Below are 16,924 nucleotides of genomic sequence, written 5' to 3' on the forward strand. Positions count from 1 at the left end.
CGCAGCAAACTGGCAACGGTTGGCAATGGATAGGACTGACTGGAGTAATATACTTGGGAAATTCGAAGCTCTTTCATAGGGCTGTAGCACCATTGATGATCATGATGATGAATATTTACATAAAAAGTGATCTGGTTGAAGTAGACGCCAACACCATCTATTTTTCACACTTGACTCTTGACATTGAAAGCGGGTGAATGACTTTTTCTGATTACCAAAAATAATGTTCTGATTATGAATATTGAATTACCGATTACGAATACGACTATGGAAGGATTTTCCTACGTTTTCAAAACGATACACCCATACAGGAAGTATTAAATGAGTTAAAATGTACCTATTATACAAATATACAAACGTGTTAAAGAAATACATGATCATTTTTTTTGATGGTAGTAAAAATAAAAGATAAATTGCATTATCCAATTTATTTTTAAGTAAAATATTTATGTTGATATTATTTTTATTAAATCCCATTTGAAAGAGTCTGGGAAATTTTTTATAAGTTGAAATGATTGGGTTAAATTGTATATTATTGCAATATGTATATATTAATCTTAGGCTATATTATTTTTAATAATAATCAATAAATATATAATAATCATAATAAAATAATAAATAAATATAATAATTAATAGAATAAAATGGTTTTATTAAAAATTGTGTTTTATTTATATTGATATTAATGTTTTTTCGATAGTACTAATTTTGATCATATTGATATCGAGTATCGAGTCTAGGGGAGTATCGCAAACTAAAGTGCATTGTAAATGTAACATTGTAACCTATTGGATTAAAAAAAAAACGAAAACCGGTTTTTGGAAAAACCGGTTTTTTTGGCCGGTTATAACCGCCAGGTTAAACCGTAAGCAAAAAAAACCGGTATAACCAAAAACCGGTGTTTTGTCAAAAACCGCCATCCCTACTACAATAAAGTCAGTGGTACCTATCATATCTATGAAATGGTGGATGAATTCGTCAGGAAAAAGATTAAACGAAAAAGGTATTTATAGAGAATTCGCCAAAATTTTAGGGCGGCCTTAATAATCAACGACAGGAAAACAGACAAAGCCATAGTAGGTCTACTAACAGGCACTGTAAGCTGAATAGGCAGTTGAAGCTAGTGGAATTGGCAGGGGATAAACTATGCAGAATCTGTCACTTAGAATAAGAAACTGTAGATCACATTTTATGTCAGTGTGATGGTCTGCCATAACCAAATGTGCGGTTCTTTACATTAAACGAAGAAAAGTCACCGGCAAAGAGCTACGTCGAAGGTTCAGTTTCGAAGTTACTAGAACTCTTAAGAAGAGTAGTCCAGGGTGCATCTGTTTTGAGATGGACGTTGAGAGGTGACTCAAATTTTTTTTGCAGAAATTGCTTGAAAATAAATCAAATAATAATATTTGATTTATCCTCCCTCTCAAAAAGGTCCGGAACATTGTTTAAATAATCAAACTTTTAAAAAATTTAAGGAAAAATTCGATTTTTTTCTTCGTTTTTTGATTATAACTTTAAAAGTATTCATTTCCGAGAAAAGTTGTACTGACATAAAAGTTGCGTAATTAAATTTTCTACAATATAAAATTTGTTAAAAATTTAAAAAATAGTCACCCTAGTTGCAAAATAGCGATAATTGCGAAAAAAAACATACAAAAACAAGTATTCGCATTTTACGTTTTTCAACAATTTGTGTTACACTTAGCACCTTCACATTTCACTCAAAAAAACTTTATGATACAGTAAAACTATACTGTTAATTTGATTAAGATCGGTTTAATATATTTTGCAAAATAAATTTTGCAATCCAGCTTTCGCAAAAAAAATTCATTTTTTCAAAATGTTACAGGACTGAAAATAAAGCAGATAGCAAGTTGAAATTTTTTTTTTGCTTATAGAAGTGAACTGTACCTTTTATTTGAAATTTTCAAAATTAAAATCGATTAATTACCACGGCTTCAGAAAATTTTTGAAATAAACAATAATTTTTGGTGCTACGCGCAGGACAGCGGTGTTCGATTCACACAAGTTGATTTCCACCGAAATTTCTTCCAATCTTTATCTAATATATTATTTTCTTACTCTATATTTTGTTGTATTTTAATATTTTAATTCCACAAAAATCAAACTAATTTTATTATCGTTTGTGAAATATTGTTTAAACAATTGGATATATTTAAAAATAATAAACTTTTATTATTATAAGTTAAAATATATGAACAAAGAAAGTTTTTGCTAATAAAAGTGTTATTTCAAAGGATAGAGTATGTGTTTTTTATTTTGCAATAAACAAATTTATTTATTTATATCGAAATGTAATAAAAATTAAAATGTATCGATCATTATCAAAGGTCATTGGAATGCCCAATCAGAGCAAACTATCCGCTGTCCTGCGCGTAGCACCAATAATTAATGTTTATTTAAAAAATTCCTGACGCCGTGATGTTAATCGATTTTAATTTTGCAAAATTGCAAATGAAAGGAACAGTACACTTCTATACGCAAAAAAATTTTCAACTTGCTATCTGCTTTATTTTCAGTCCTGTAACATTTTGAAAAAATGAATTTTTTTTACGAAAGCTGGATTTGAAAATTTATTTTGCAAAATCTGTTAAACCGATCTTAATGACATTTACAGCATTGTTTTACTATATCATAGAGTTTTTCAGGGTGAAATATGAAGGTCCTAAGTGTAGCACAAATGGTTGAAAAACGTAAAATGCGAATACTTCTTTTTGTATGTTTTTTTCACAATTATTGCTATTTTGCAACAAGGGTGACTATTTTTTAAATCTTTAACCAATTCTATATTGTAGGAAATTTAATTACGCAACTTTTATATCAGCACAACTTTTCTCGGAAATGAATACTTTTAAAGTTATAATCAAAAAACCAAGAAAAAGATCGAACTTTTCCTTAATTTTTTGATATTTTGATTATTTAAACAATGTTCCGGACCTTTTTGAGAGGGAGGATAACTCAAATATTATTATCTGATTTATTTTCAAGCAATTTCTGCAAAAAATTAGAGTCACCTCTCAACGTCCAAATGTACTAATATTTTTACAGATGCGCCCTGGTCTAGAGTCAGGCTGTGCGTATTCCTGCTTAAAAGTGTCCCTTTTAAACAAATCTAATGTTTGTTTAGGTTTTTGGGTTATTTTAAACAAAAAAGTGTTTTAGTATTTCTAAAAAGTTGATAGCTTTCGAGTTAAAAGCGATTTAGAATCTGAAAAATGCAAAAATACGTATATTCGAGACTCGACGACTCATATGTAAAATTTGAGGATGCTAAGTGCCTAAATTGAACTTTAAATATCCAATTTAAAGATTCTGATGAGTAGTCGGGGTTAATTATTATTTATGAAGGAAGTGAAAAAATAGTTATTTATGAAATAGTTCGTGAAGTATGCTTTTTACGAACGCATGCGATGTTTAGAGTACGAGCGACAACGGAGTGAGTGCTACACATCGTGTAAGTTCGCAAAAAGTACTTCACGCACAGTTTCATACAATATTGTATCTATGATGAATAAATTAAAAACTGTAACTCTTCGTCACTGAAATTTATTTCTATTCTACTATTTTGAGAACTTTGACATATAAAAACTCTAACTTCTTTCAAACCACAACACTGTCAAAACTTTTGTCGTAATTTATTGCTTATTCTGTCATCACCATGACAAAGCGAAAGTTAAGGATATTTGATTATATCAAAGTGTGTCAAAAGCAGTGCGAAAAGTAAGTTCCATTTAATAGTTATTTATGATATAAGTGTTAAAAGTACACGTTTAAAGCACGCCTGTGAAAGTTTGCAGAATGAGCGATAGCGAATTCTGCAATTCACATGAGTGCCTTAAAAATGTACTTTACAACATATTACACAATATTTTTTCTACAATCCTAATTACAGGACAATATCTACAAAAACTTTTACTTGAACTTGACTGACATTCCACTTTTATATTTTTTTGACATTACATCAAAATTGCCTATACGGTCAATACGAACTGCAGGGCCTGAAAATTTTTAAAGCACTAGTGCCTTAAAGTAGCATTTTTAACGCTCGTATGAAGTGCTACAAATTGCATTTTTAACACGGTTGTAGAAAAAATACATTGTTACTTCACGCAAACTTTAAACACTTCACGCACTGCTATCTATAATGACAGTTTTCACAAACTAAAAACTTATACATAATATGACATAGAGTAGATAAAATATATTATCAGTCTTTCAACTAATTATAATTTAGACCGTTGTTTTTTAATTGTTCATTATGTGTGCCCACTCAAATATTAATTCACACTATATATGGTACGTTTCTGTCGAACTTATATTATTATACCTACGTACTTATGCGAAAAATTCCCATTAATTTTTTTTATTTTATTAGCATTTTTTTAATAATTTATTTATGGCTCAAATAATTATTGCCAAATGTTTTAATTAAATACGTCAGTCATATAGTGCGACAGAGACGCACCACATAGTGCAAGGCGCGGTTGCTATTATAAGTCGGGTGGACGCATATTATAATTAATAATTAAAGAACTACCGATTATATTGAAATAAGCCCCGAATACTATTCAGAATATTGAAACTTTAATTTATTCTGCAATTTAGGCACTTGCAACCTTAAAAATAGTAATTTACATATGAGTTTTCAAGACTCAATAATGAGGTTTTTTTAGATTTTTTATAGCTTAAAACTCAAAAACTATCAGCTTTTGAGAAAATGAAAAGAACTGCTTGTGTTTTAAATGACCCAAAAAAACTAGAAAAATATTTTCCGGGTCTTTTGAATGTGTGAATTTGTGAGATTATTTTTAAACATTATTATAAGTAGGCTACCGAAAAATGAAAAGGCTTAAGTTAATAAAGAACGCTTGAAGTTTAACGTTTTATAACGAAATTTTGGGAGTACAAAAATAGGGACGAAAATCAGTCGATTTCTAGTAGTTTTATCGATTTTTTAATGTAGTGAAACAATTATTCAAAATCGATATTTTTTGACATAGGACCTTTTTACTTGGTACAGAATATAACAATAAAATACTGAAAACATTTGTTTTCTATACTTCCACAAAATTTATTATAACTATGTGACTACAGCTGTTTCGGCAGCGTACCTTTCTCAAGGGATTTAGTTTACAATGGTTTTGCCTTTTTAAGGTCTTTAACTGAAGAGGTTGAGGAGTGGAGAGCTGTTTGTCTCGAATTGTTCATTCAGAATTATATATGTATTTTTAAATTTATTAATTTCCATAGATTCTAATAAAGATAGCTTAAGGCCTTTATTTTGAATATGCAGAATTTTAAACTATTCATTAAAAGAATGATTATGATCTAGAAGGTGAAGTGCGTATGTGGAAGTGTCTGTTTTTTTATTGTTGAAAGTTCGTTTGTGCTCTGCTCTCCATTTGTCAAAGGTTCTGTCAGTTTGACCGATGTAAGTTTTCGGACAGTCACCACAAGTTAGTTTGTAGATACCACTCTGTATTTGTTTTCTCTTTCGGCTCTTATTGTCCTTAATATATTTGCTTAAATTGTTATTATTGTTGTTATTCTTTTTTATGTATCTGGCAATTTTTGTTGTTATCTTGCCAGTATATGTAATAGAGCAGAAGGTACTAGGTTTTTCTGTGGTGGTGGATAGACTAATTTCAGGGCTTTCTTATGGAGATTTTGGTATAAAATTTTATTAATCGTTTGCTCGTTATAGCTAGAGACTGGAAAATATGCACTAAAAAATGTCTAAAATATGCATGCAATATGCATTTTAAAACAAGCTGAATATGCACAATTAACATGCAAATATGCATTTATATATGCACTTATTTTTATATGAATAATTTTATGGTTTACGTTAAATACATAAATAAATAAAAAATAATAAAAATAAATAAATAGGTTTGAATTTAAACCAAATTGTATTATTATTTCTTAATATATTTTTTTAACTTCAGGTTTTGTGACAAATAAAACGGCAAAATATTTTATTTTGACCACAAGATAAATAAGAGTACAATAAAATAAATGTACATATTTTTATTGTTACAATATTGATTCATATTTTCTAAACTAATATTATAAAAAGAGTACAATAAAACAAATTTACATATTTTTATTGTTACAATAAATAATCATATATTGATTCATATTTTCTAAACTAATATTATGTCTTCTATCTGTTAATATTTGTTTATAGGCAGAAAAAGATCTCTCAACGTCACAAGATGTAATTGGGGCATATTTAAACTTTGCTATTAGAGACGGATCCATATTAATATTTTCATCGAAGTTTCCAAAATTGATTATATTATTTATTGAACGCAATAAAGTGAAACCCTCATTTTTGTTTAAAACGTCATCAAGTTTATCTTTAATTTTTACTCCAATTTCCCCATTCAGATTTGTTATTTTCTGTTTAACCGAATCAACAATAGACATACTATTGTGAAGACATAAATTTTGAGCCTCTAATTTTGTAATTGAACTTTCAATGATATCGAAATTCGATTTTATATACAACAATTGATTTTTAATAGACTTTTCTTTAAAAATATTTTGACAGTTATCAATAGCGGTACAAGTCGGATCAAAACTTGAAATAACGCTTTTGATGTCGTCGTAGTGTTCAGATAAAAATATAGCACTTTTAAGCCAAGTTCCCCATCTGGTTAATACTGGTTCTGGTGGTAAAGGAATATCGGGAAGCATCTCCCTATATACCTGTACACGTAGTGGTGCTTTCAGAAATACTTTTTTTACATTATTTATTAAGGTGTTTACATTGGGAAATTCAATTCTAACTTTCTCTGCAACTCTGTTTAGGCCGTGCGCCAAACATGTACAGTGAATTAAATTAGGGAAAAAGATTTTAAGATTGGATGCAGCTTTCATCATATATGAGGCGGCATCACTAAGCATTAATAATATTTTTTCAAATGGTACTTGATCAGGTAAAAAAAAATTTGTTAGGGATTCGTTAACAAATCTAGCTATTGTAGCATAGTTTGTTTTTTCCAAACATTTTACACTAATTAAGTATGAGTTTTTAAAATCGCCAGAGTCGTTAAGAACTCCAACAATTAGATTCGCAATTTGTCGACCCTTTGTATCCGTTGTTTCGTCGACGGAAATCCAAAGATATTCGGCTTTTAACTGATTTTTAATACTCGTCATCACATCTTTGTAACATGCACTGACATATTTTTTCCGAAGAGTTGAAGAACTTGGTATTTGAGCTGGTTTATCTTTAATCTTGCAATAAGTTTTTAAAAAGTTTTGACACGATTTATGTTCTAACTTGTGCAGAGGGATATTGCAGTTCAAAAAAAAATGGCATAAATCCTTTGCAAAGGTTTCTTGCCCAACTGACGTATTCTGAATCTGCAAACTGTTCTGTAGAATCTGCTGGCGAGGTTTATTATCATTTTTTGATAGCTTAGTTTGGTGAAGTGAAGTTTTTATGTGTTGAACTACTTGGAATTTCTTTTGACATGGAATCTGGAATATAATGATAATGATGTTTTAGATGTTTTCGTAAATAGATACCTACATTAAAATGATCAAACTTTTTAAACCTCCCCCAATTTTTTTTTATTTCTCAAAGTGAAATTGAAATCGTCAAACAATAAAGTACAGTCAGTGTACCGTAGTATACAGGGTGGGCCACTCTCAACACCTCGCTCTGTATAAGCCAAACCGTTGCGAACTTTAAAAAACAGTTTTTGAAGAAATGGGACGGTTTGTCATTTTAGAATAGACAGACACATAGATGTGCAAAGAAGTTTGATAAGTTTAAAAATCTATTGAAGTGGAGAACTTACCTTTTTATCACAAATGGTGCAAAACATACTTTCACTGTCGATAACTTTTAGATGATTGTTACTTCCAATCCAACTTCTGAGAAGACTTGATTTTTCCCTTGCTACTTTAGGCATTTTCACAATAATAATAAAATGATTTTTTTACACAGTATAGTCAATAACTTGCAATCACAAAAGTTGAATAATCGGCGATTGATTTAAGACTAACCATTCATAAAATAAAATAATCTATCCTACCCTTAAAATGCTTAAAATTTCGTTTTGGTTGGTTTTCCCAGAATAATTCATAGTTGGCCGACACCAGCAGAAAGTACAGGTAATATTTGTAATGTTATTCAAAATATAATCGGTATTTACTTAGGTAATTTGTAAATTCTGAGAAGTCTATAAATCTTAAATATCCGGATAATGATACCTGCAGCTATAAATAACGCCCATTATGTTTATGGGTACAACAACAAAGGAGCTTAACAGCAAAATATTTACTTTCACATTTTATTTTAATGGATGTTGATGTTACTAATATATACCTTATTTTTAAATGGGGTAGAGTAAATTCCCATCAAAATATGCATTTATATGCTCTTAAATCTCCAAATATGCAAGGCATATGCATTTATGAAAAACATGAGAAATATGCAGCATATATATGCATATGCATTTTGCATATAATCCAGTCTTTAGTTATAGCCATTGTTTACTGCTATTTGTTTAATGATGTTCAGTTCTATTTCGAAGTTATTTTTTGACATGGGAATTTCTGTCAATCTATGTATCATGCTATGGTACAGAATAGTTTAAACGATTTATGCCCAAAAATTTCGTCCGCACCCTTCTGATTTGACCTTTTTGAACAGGAATCCGTAAAGAAACCGAGTCAGAAAATTTCTCAAGCGGGGGCGGCCTCACAATGTGGACTATATCAAATGAGACTAAATTAAGGTAAGATACAATTTTTTATAGTTCGTCTTCAAATGTTATATAATTGGAAAATTTGGAAAATTGAATAGAAGCCACCAACTGTGAAAATAAATTACTCACGATTTTATTAACACTTTCTATAAAAGCGTAAACAGAAATATATCACTCGAGCTTCGATAAATTGCGGGTCATTTTTTACTTTTACCACCTGTGGAGACTCTCCAAGTGCTAAAGAATGAAAAATTACCCCTCTCTTTTTTAACGTTATTTGATACCAACAATACAATATCTCATTTACGGGTTTTTTATTGACAATTTTTTTATTAAAAATATTCTGGAACATCGTTCAGCGAAATTTAGTTAAGTAAATATTTAATGGTAAACTGCCAAATGAAATTTTTAATCAAAGAAAAGTTTGGTGCGTAGGATTTCACTGTGCTGCAGAATTAAAAGAGGTTGTTTAGAGTTGGGAGTGTAACGCTTTTTAGAATTTCAAATTATTTTTTATGGTAAAACGCAAGGTTTCGTTAATAGACGAGCGGCACACCCCCAAAAAAACTCTTACTTTTCGAGATACTGACCAGGGTGAGATGAATGGTTAATTTTAGTCATACGTACTTTATGTTTTTGATGGTGCTGAAAAAAAATGAGATTTATTTTGAATTTTATATGGGTAACATTGTTAAAATCGCAATTTTATCCTACAAATAAAAAAAAAATAAAATCACATTTTTTGCGTTTACTTCGTTAAAACTCTGTTAAATTTAATATTTTTTTAAAATATTTACAGTTTAATGTCTAATCGCAAAAGTTAAGTAACGAAATTATAAATTCAGCTTTTTAATCACGTTTATGATGAAATAGGGAGTACAGATAAATTTTTGGAAAAGTTTTAAATTAATATGTTTTGTAGAAAAAAAAATGGTGCAACTTTTAATATAGACGTTATAGATCCCTATAATAACACTTATTTTTCGAGATAGGGACCACAGGTATTGAGGGGCTAATTTTGGTCTTACTTTATATTTTTCATAGCGTCGAAAACGAAAATAAAGCTTATTTTGAATTTTAGGCAAAAGAACAATGTCAAAATCCCAATTTTACCCTAAAAATAAAAAAATATCAAATCACGTTTTTCTTAAAATTAAAAGTAGCACTGTTTTTTGTCTATAACACATTTGGCTCTAAAACTCGCCACAAAATTTCTTGGAACTCTATATTTTAACACAAATGCGATCCAAAAAGTTTAATATCAAATTTTATCAGTAAACTTTTGCGATTTAATTTTGCAATTCACGGATCTGCACATTTTATTTTAAAAAATGCATAACTTTTATCACCATAAGGCTAAAAGCCTACAGCACATCTTGTAGTCTTTACAAACGTGAGAAATATACGCTATAAAAGTTGTAGAAAAAGTATTAAAATAGAACCGAGTGGTAGCGAGTTAAACGCAAAAGAACGTGATTTCAGTTTTATTTTTATTTTTAGTTTAAAATTTTGAGGGGGTTAACCCCCCATAAAATTTATAAAATAAACTTAATTATCGTTTTCAGCACCATTCAAAACATAAAGTAAGTTTAACATTAGCCATTCGTTATCCATGGACAGTAGGTATCTCCAAAAATAGGCGTCATTATGCTTGATAGAGATCGAATGGTTGATTAGAAAGGACAGAAAAGAGACATAAATCAATTAATTCAATTTAGTCCAGGGCGGATCTGTTTTGAGATGGACGTTGAGAGGTGACCATAATTTTTTGCAAAAATTACTTGAAATTATCCCATGTAATAATAACTGAGTTATCCTCCCCCTCAAAAAGTTCCTGAACATTGTTTAAATAATCAAAGTGTCAAAAAATTAAGGAAAAAATCGATTTTTTTCTTCGTTTCTTGATTATAACTTTAAAAGTATTTACTTCCGAGAAAAGTTGCACAAAAATAAAAGTTGCGTAATTAAATTTCCAACAATACAAAATTGGTTAATATTTTTTTAAATTGTTACCCTTGTGTCAAAATAGCAATAATTGCGAAAAAAATCATAAAAAACAAATACTCGCATTTTACGTTTTTCGACCATTTCTGCTAAACTTAGAACCTTCATATTTCACCCAGAAAAACTTTATGATATGATAAAACAATTCTGCAAATTTAGTTAAGATTGTTTCAACAGATATTGCAAAATGAATTTTGCAATCCAGCTTTCGCAAAAAAAATTAATTTTTTCAAAATGTTGCAGCACTGAAAATAAAGCAGTTATCAAGTTGAAATTTGTTATACAAATAAAAGAATACTGTACCCGTCATTTGAAATTTGCATAATTAAAATCGGTTAACTACCACGGCGTCAGGAATTTTTTTAAATAAACATTAATTTTTGGTGCTACGCGCAGGACAGCGGTGTTCGATTCGCACAAGTAGATTACCACCAAAATTTCTTCCAATCTTTATCTAATATATTATTTTCTTACTCTATATTTTGTTGTATGTTCATATTTTAATTCCACAAAAATCAAACTAATTTGATTATTGTTTGTGAAAAATTGTTTATACAATTGCATATGTTTAATTTTGTAAGTTAAAATATACGAACAAAGAAAGTTTTTGATAAAAAAGTGTTATTTCAAAGGACAGAGTATGTGTTTTATTTTGCAATAAACAAATTAATTTATTTATTTCGAAATGTACTAAAAATTAAAATCTATCAATTATTATCAAAGGTCATTGGAATGCCCAATCAGAGAGAACGTATCCGTTGTCCTGCGTGAAGCACCAAAAATTAATGTTTATTTAAAAAATTCCTGACGCCGTGTTAATTAACCAATTTTAATTTTGAAAATTGCAAATGAAAGATACAGTATTCTTTTATATAAAAAAAATCAACTTGCTGTCTGCTTTATTTTCAGTGCTGCAACATTTTGAAAAAATGAATATTTTTTGCGAAAGCTGGATTTCAAAATTTATTTTGCAAAATCAATTAAACCGATCTTAATAAAATTTACAGTATTGCTTTATTGTTTCATAAAGTTTTTCTGGGTGAAATATGAAGGTCCTTAATGTAGCATAAATGGTTGAAAAACGTAAAATGCGAATACTTGTCTTTTTATGGTTTTTTCGAGATTATTGCTAATTTGCAACAAGGGTGACAATTTTGAAAATTTTCAGTTAGTCATATATTGTAGTAAATTTACTTACGCAACTTTTATGTCGTTGCAACTTTTCTAGAAAATGAATACTTTTAAAGATATAATAAAAAAACTAAAAAAAAATTGAATTTTTCCTTCATATTTTGACATTTTGATTATTTAAACAATTTTCCAGACTTTTTTGAGTGGGAGGATAACTCAAATATTGTTATTAGAGTTATTTTGAAGCAATTTCAGCAACAAAAATTTGAGTCACCTCTCAACGTCCAAATGTACTAATATTTTTACAGATGCGTCCTGGCCTAATTTGAATTTAAACACAAATATTATATGTAGCCCAATAAAATAAAATAAAACCGAAATTTAATTCCGTACAGGTTGGAATAAATTTTTTATTAAAGTTTAGGTCAAAACAAAAGATATTTTCAAGAAAGTGTATAATTCATATGAGGGGATCATTGTTTAAATAATTAAAAATTGGTAATTTTTGCACAAAACTTACTTTTTGAACTGCTGTGGCAATTCTTGTTTTTATTAAGGATTTTACAATTTTTTCCTGCAAAGATGAAGACCCAGTCTTTTACATGAGACTTACTAAATTAATTTTGACCCTTAATTTATTTAAATAATTGTAAATCAAACCTAAAGAACAAACTTCCAAAAAAATATTATTTGCAATATAAATGAGCACTATAAAATATTTTGTTTTGCACAAAAAGTTGCGCTAAGATATCACTATAAATTGTCAAAAAAAATTGGTTGATAAATATTGAGTAGTTTATGAGATATTTAATTTGTTTATAAAAATTACCATTTTTTCAATTGTAAAAACGCGGTTGTTGGCGATAGAGTATTCAAGTTTTTAAGGTCTCATTTTTTTTTCTTTTATGTATATTTTCGATAAATGTATTGATAAATTAAAATTTTAATTAAGCACCCCCTCAAAATGGCGTTTGAAAATTGGTGTAATTTGTTTAGAATTTGTTTTTTTAATAACATCACCGGGAATAAAAATTTTGAAATTATTTTTCGGTATTCGTGTTTCTGGTAGTTTTTGACACATTTGCAAAAGAAAAAATTTTTCTAGATCCATTTTTTGCCAATCTTTTCTAGATAGATTTTCCAAGTTTAAAAATTCATAATTTATTTATTTATCAATATTAACATTTTAATGCGTGAGTAGATCTATCAACCCTACTACTTAACAGTGTCATTTATACATAGAGTTAAAATTTTATAATATTTTAAAAAGTAATGTTTTTCGTAGCGACCTTAACTGAAAACTTTTTACATGAAGAGTGGGGTGCAGTAGTACTTTGCTTGCAATACATTCGTTAATAATGGACCAATTTCAATGTTTTTTTTTTAGTTTATGGTAGCTTATAAAAATAGTAACTGACACAGTAAATGACACTTTTAACAATAAAATATTCGTCAATTTGTTATAAACAATTTTTTCAATTTTTTTTCTCTAGATGTGATAAATAAAAATTGAGACAAAAGATTTTTTATAAAAAAAAAATAAAAAAACAATACTGAATTAGCATTAAAAATTTGTTTAAGACTTTTTTCTTTGTAGAATATTAAAATATATACAGTGTGAGGCAAAGAATATAATCCACCTTGATATTTGGCAGTATTTATTAGATCTTAAGAAAATGACGAAACAGTTCGATTGTTGGTCTAAGAGGGATACTTTTTACGGTACATACATCTGTCATTTGTCAACCCCCTCCCTTCCACAACCCCCACTCCCTATTTTTATATAGGGAATAGGGATCGTGTGCTAGCTCATTTGAAAGGTTATTCAATTCTCTATTCAGTAATATTAACATTGACATAATTATTTATACAGGGTGTCCAAGAAAAATTATTTTGAATTAAATTAATTGACACAAAAAGAAGAATGTATGTAATTTATTTAACTCAAAATACATTCTACTGCTGACAGAAAACAGAAAAAAATGTTGAAAACATTGAAATTGGCCCATTATTAACGGAGATATTGGAAACTCTCCTCCGCCAATTTTCAGACAAAAAGTTTTCATTTAAGGTGCTACGAAAATTATCATGTTTGAAAATATTCTACAATTTTTATTATGTGTAGAAATGACATTGTTAAGTAGTAAGGATAATAGATGTACTTACGTACTTTTAAATGTCAATATTGATAAATAAACAAATTATGAATTTTTAAACTGGGAAAAGCTATCTCGGCCAAAAATTCTTCTAGAAAAATTTTATGCTTTTGTGAATATGTCAAAAATTGCTAAAAATACGAATATCGAAAAATAATTTTAAAATGTTGAATCCCGGCGATGTTATTAAAAAAATTAATTTTAAACAAATTACACCAATTTTCAAACGCCATTTTTGAGGGGTGTTTAATTGAAATTTTGATTTGTCAATACATTTATCGAAAATATATATAAAACCAAAATACATGTGACTTTAAAGACTTGTATACTCTATCGTCAACAATCGCGTTTTTGCCATTGAAAAAATGGTAATCTTTTATAAACAAATTAAATATCTCATAAACTACTTAATATTTATCAACCGATTTTTTTGTCAATTTATAGTAATATCATAGCGCAAATTTTTCTGTAAAGTAGAATATTTTATAGTGCTTATTTATATTGAAAATAATATTTTTTTGGAAATATGTTTTTAAATTTTGATTTACAATTATTTAAATAAATTACGGGTCGAAATTAATTAAGTAAGTCTCATATAATAGACTGTTTCATCATATTTGCAAAAATAAATTGTAAAGTCCTTAATAAAACACGAATTACCGCAGCAGCTAAAAAAACTAAATTTTGTGCAAAAATTACCTATTTTGAATTATTTAAACAATGATCCCCTCATATGAATCATATACTTTCTTGAAAATATCTTTTGCTTGGACCTAAACTTTGATAAAAAAATTATTCCATCCTGTACGGAATTACATTTTGATTTACATTTATTGTAATTTTATTTGATCGGTCTAATGTACGTATGCACCTTTGGGCAAGCTGTTTGCTTTTTGAATGAAGTGTTGATATGTTGCGGGCTTATAAATTGGTGTCAAACTCTTTTGTGTACGTAGTCCATCAGATTATTTACCTTTAGTCAATACGTTCAATTATTTTTAAGTTAACTTAAATGTTATTTTGAGCTACCATTAAATAATTTACTCCACAATATTCTACTGCCTATTATTTCAATGCATGGAAGAAGAAATCCGGATATGGCAACAAAAAAACCGTTGAGTAAAACATTTTATTATGTCCAAGTGCATTTTTTTTCATTGTGCTATTGACAATCGTCTTATTAACTTACACAATCACCATAGTAGTAACCCGCACAGACATATTCCATCATAATAAGATAATATAATTTACCACATTCTAAAGATCCAAGGATACTAAACATCTTAAGATTGTTTTTGTCCAATAAAACACTCCAGAGGTCCTTTTACTTTCTTCTTGGATATTGCGTTCAGAAAAAATATGTCTCACGCCGTGTTATAACCCCCCCAGGGCGGATTACTCCAGAGGGTGTTTTACCCCTACTGCGTTGATTTATATCCACAGATTTTTTCAAACATGGAACTGTATAAGCAAGAATTAAGCTCTTTATGGTGTGTGTTTTTAATCCTAAAGAGGATTATTTCAGAGGTGTTATAAACAGCAGCATTTTAGCAGACATTTAATACACAGTTCTGTTTTTTGTGTGTAAAGTAAACCAGGTATATGTGTATATATTTTTTGATAGAAGGTAATTATTTGTTTCACAATATTTAAAAATATATGTTTAATGTAGAAGATACACGGATTTAAAGGTGTAGAGCTTATTCGCAGCACCTAAATTTCTGTCTACCATTTGCGTTTAATACAGGGTGTCCCGAAAAGATTGTTCATAAATTATACCACACATTCTGGGGTCAAAAATAGTTCGATTGAACCTAACTTAGCTATATACAGTAATGCACACAAAAAAAGTTACAGCCCTTTGAAATTACAAAATTAAAATCGATTTTTTTTTTCATATATCCAAAACTATAAAAGATTTTTTATTGAAAATGGACATGTAGCATTCTTACGGCAGCAAAATCTTAAAAAAATAAAATGAAATTTGTGTACCCCATAAAAATTTTATGGGGGTTTTGTTCCCTTAAACCCCCGAAACTTTTGTGTACGTTCCAGTTAGTTCATTATTGTGGTACCATTAGTTAAACACAACGTTTTAAAACTTTTTTGCTTGTTAGTATTTTTCAGATAAGACAGTTTTTATCGAGAAGCGGCTTCTTTTTTAATATATTTACATAAACATTTTATGGGGGTTTTGTTCATTTAAACCCCCAAATGTTTGTGTACGTTCCAATTAAACTATTATTGTGGTACCATTAGTTAAACATAGTGTTTTTAAAACAATTTTGCCTCTCAATATTTTTTTGATAAGTCACCTTTTATCGAGATGTGGCTTCTTTTTCAAAATACACCTAAAAATGTAAATTATAAATACATTTTCAGATTATTAACAGGTGTCTATAATCGTACTTCACCATATTCAAATATGTGGTGGATTATTCGAAAAATATTCAGAATATCTCGATAAACACTGGCTTATCAAAAAAGTACGAAGAGGCAAAAAAGTTTTAAAAACATTGTATTTAACTAATGGTGTCACAATAATAATTTAATTGGAACGTACACAAAAGTTTGGGGGGTTTAAGGGAACAAAACCCCCATAAAATTTTTATGGGGTGCACAAATTTCATTTCATTTTTTTTTAAGTTTCTGCTGCCATAAGAATGGCACATGTCGATTTTCAATAAAAAATCTCTAATAGTTTCCGATATATGAAAAAATCGATTTTAATTGTGTAACTTAAGGGCTGTAACTTTTTTGTGTGCACTATTGTATGTAGGTAAGTGAGGTTCAATCAACCTATTTTTGACCCCAGAATCTGTGGTATAATTTATGACCAATCTTTTCGGGACACCCTGTATATTAGGTACATCTTTGTATATTAGG

This window comes from Diabrotica virgifera, chromosome 2, assembly GCF_917563875.1.
Source record: "Diabrotica virgifera virgifera chromosome 2, PGI_DIABVI_V3a".
Lineage (NCBI taxonomy): Eukaryota > Metazoa > Arthropoda > Insecta > Coleoptera > Chrysomelidae > Diabrotica > Diabrotica virgifera.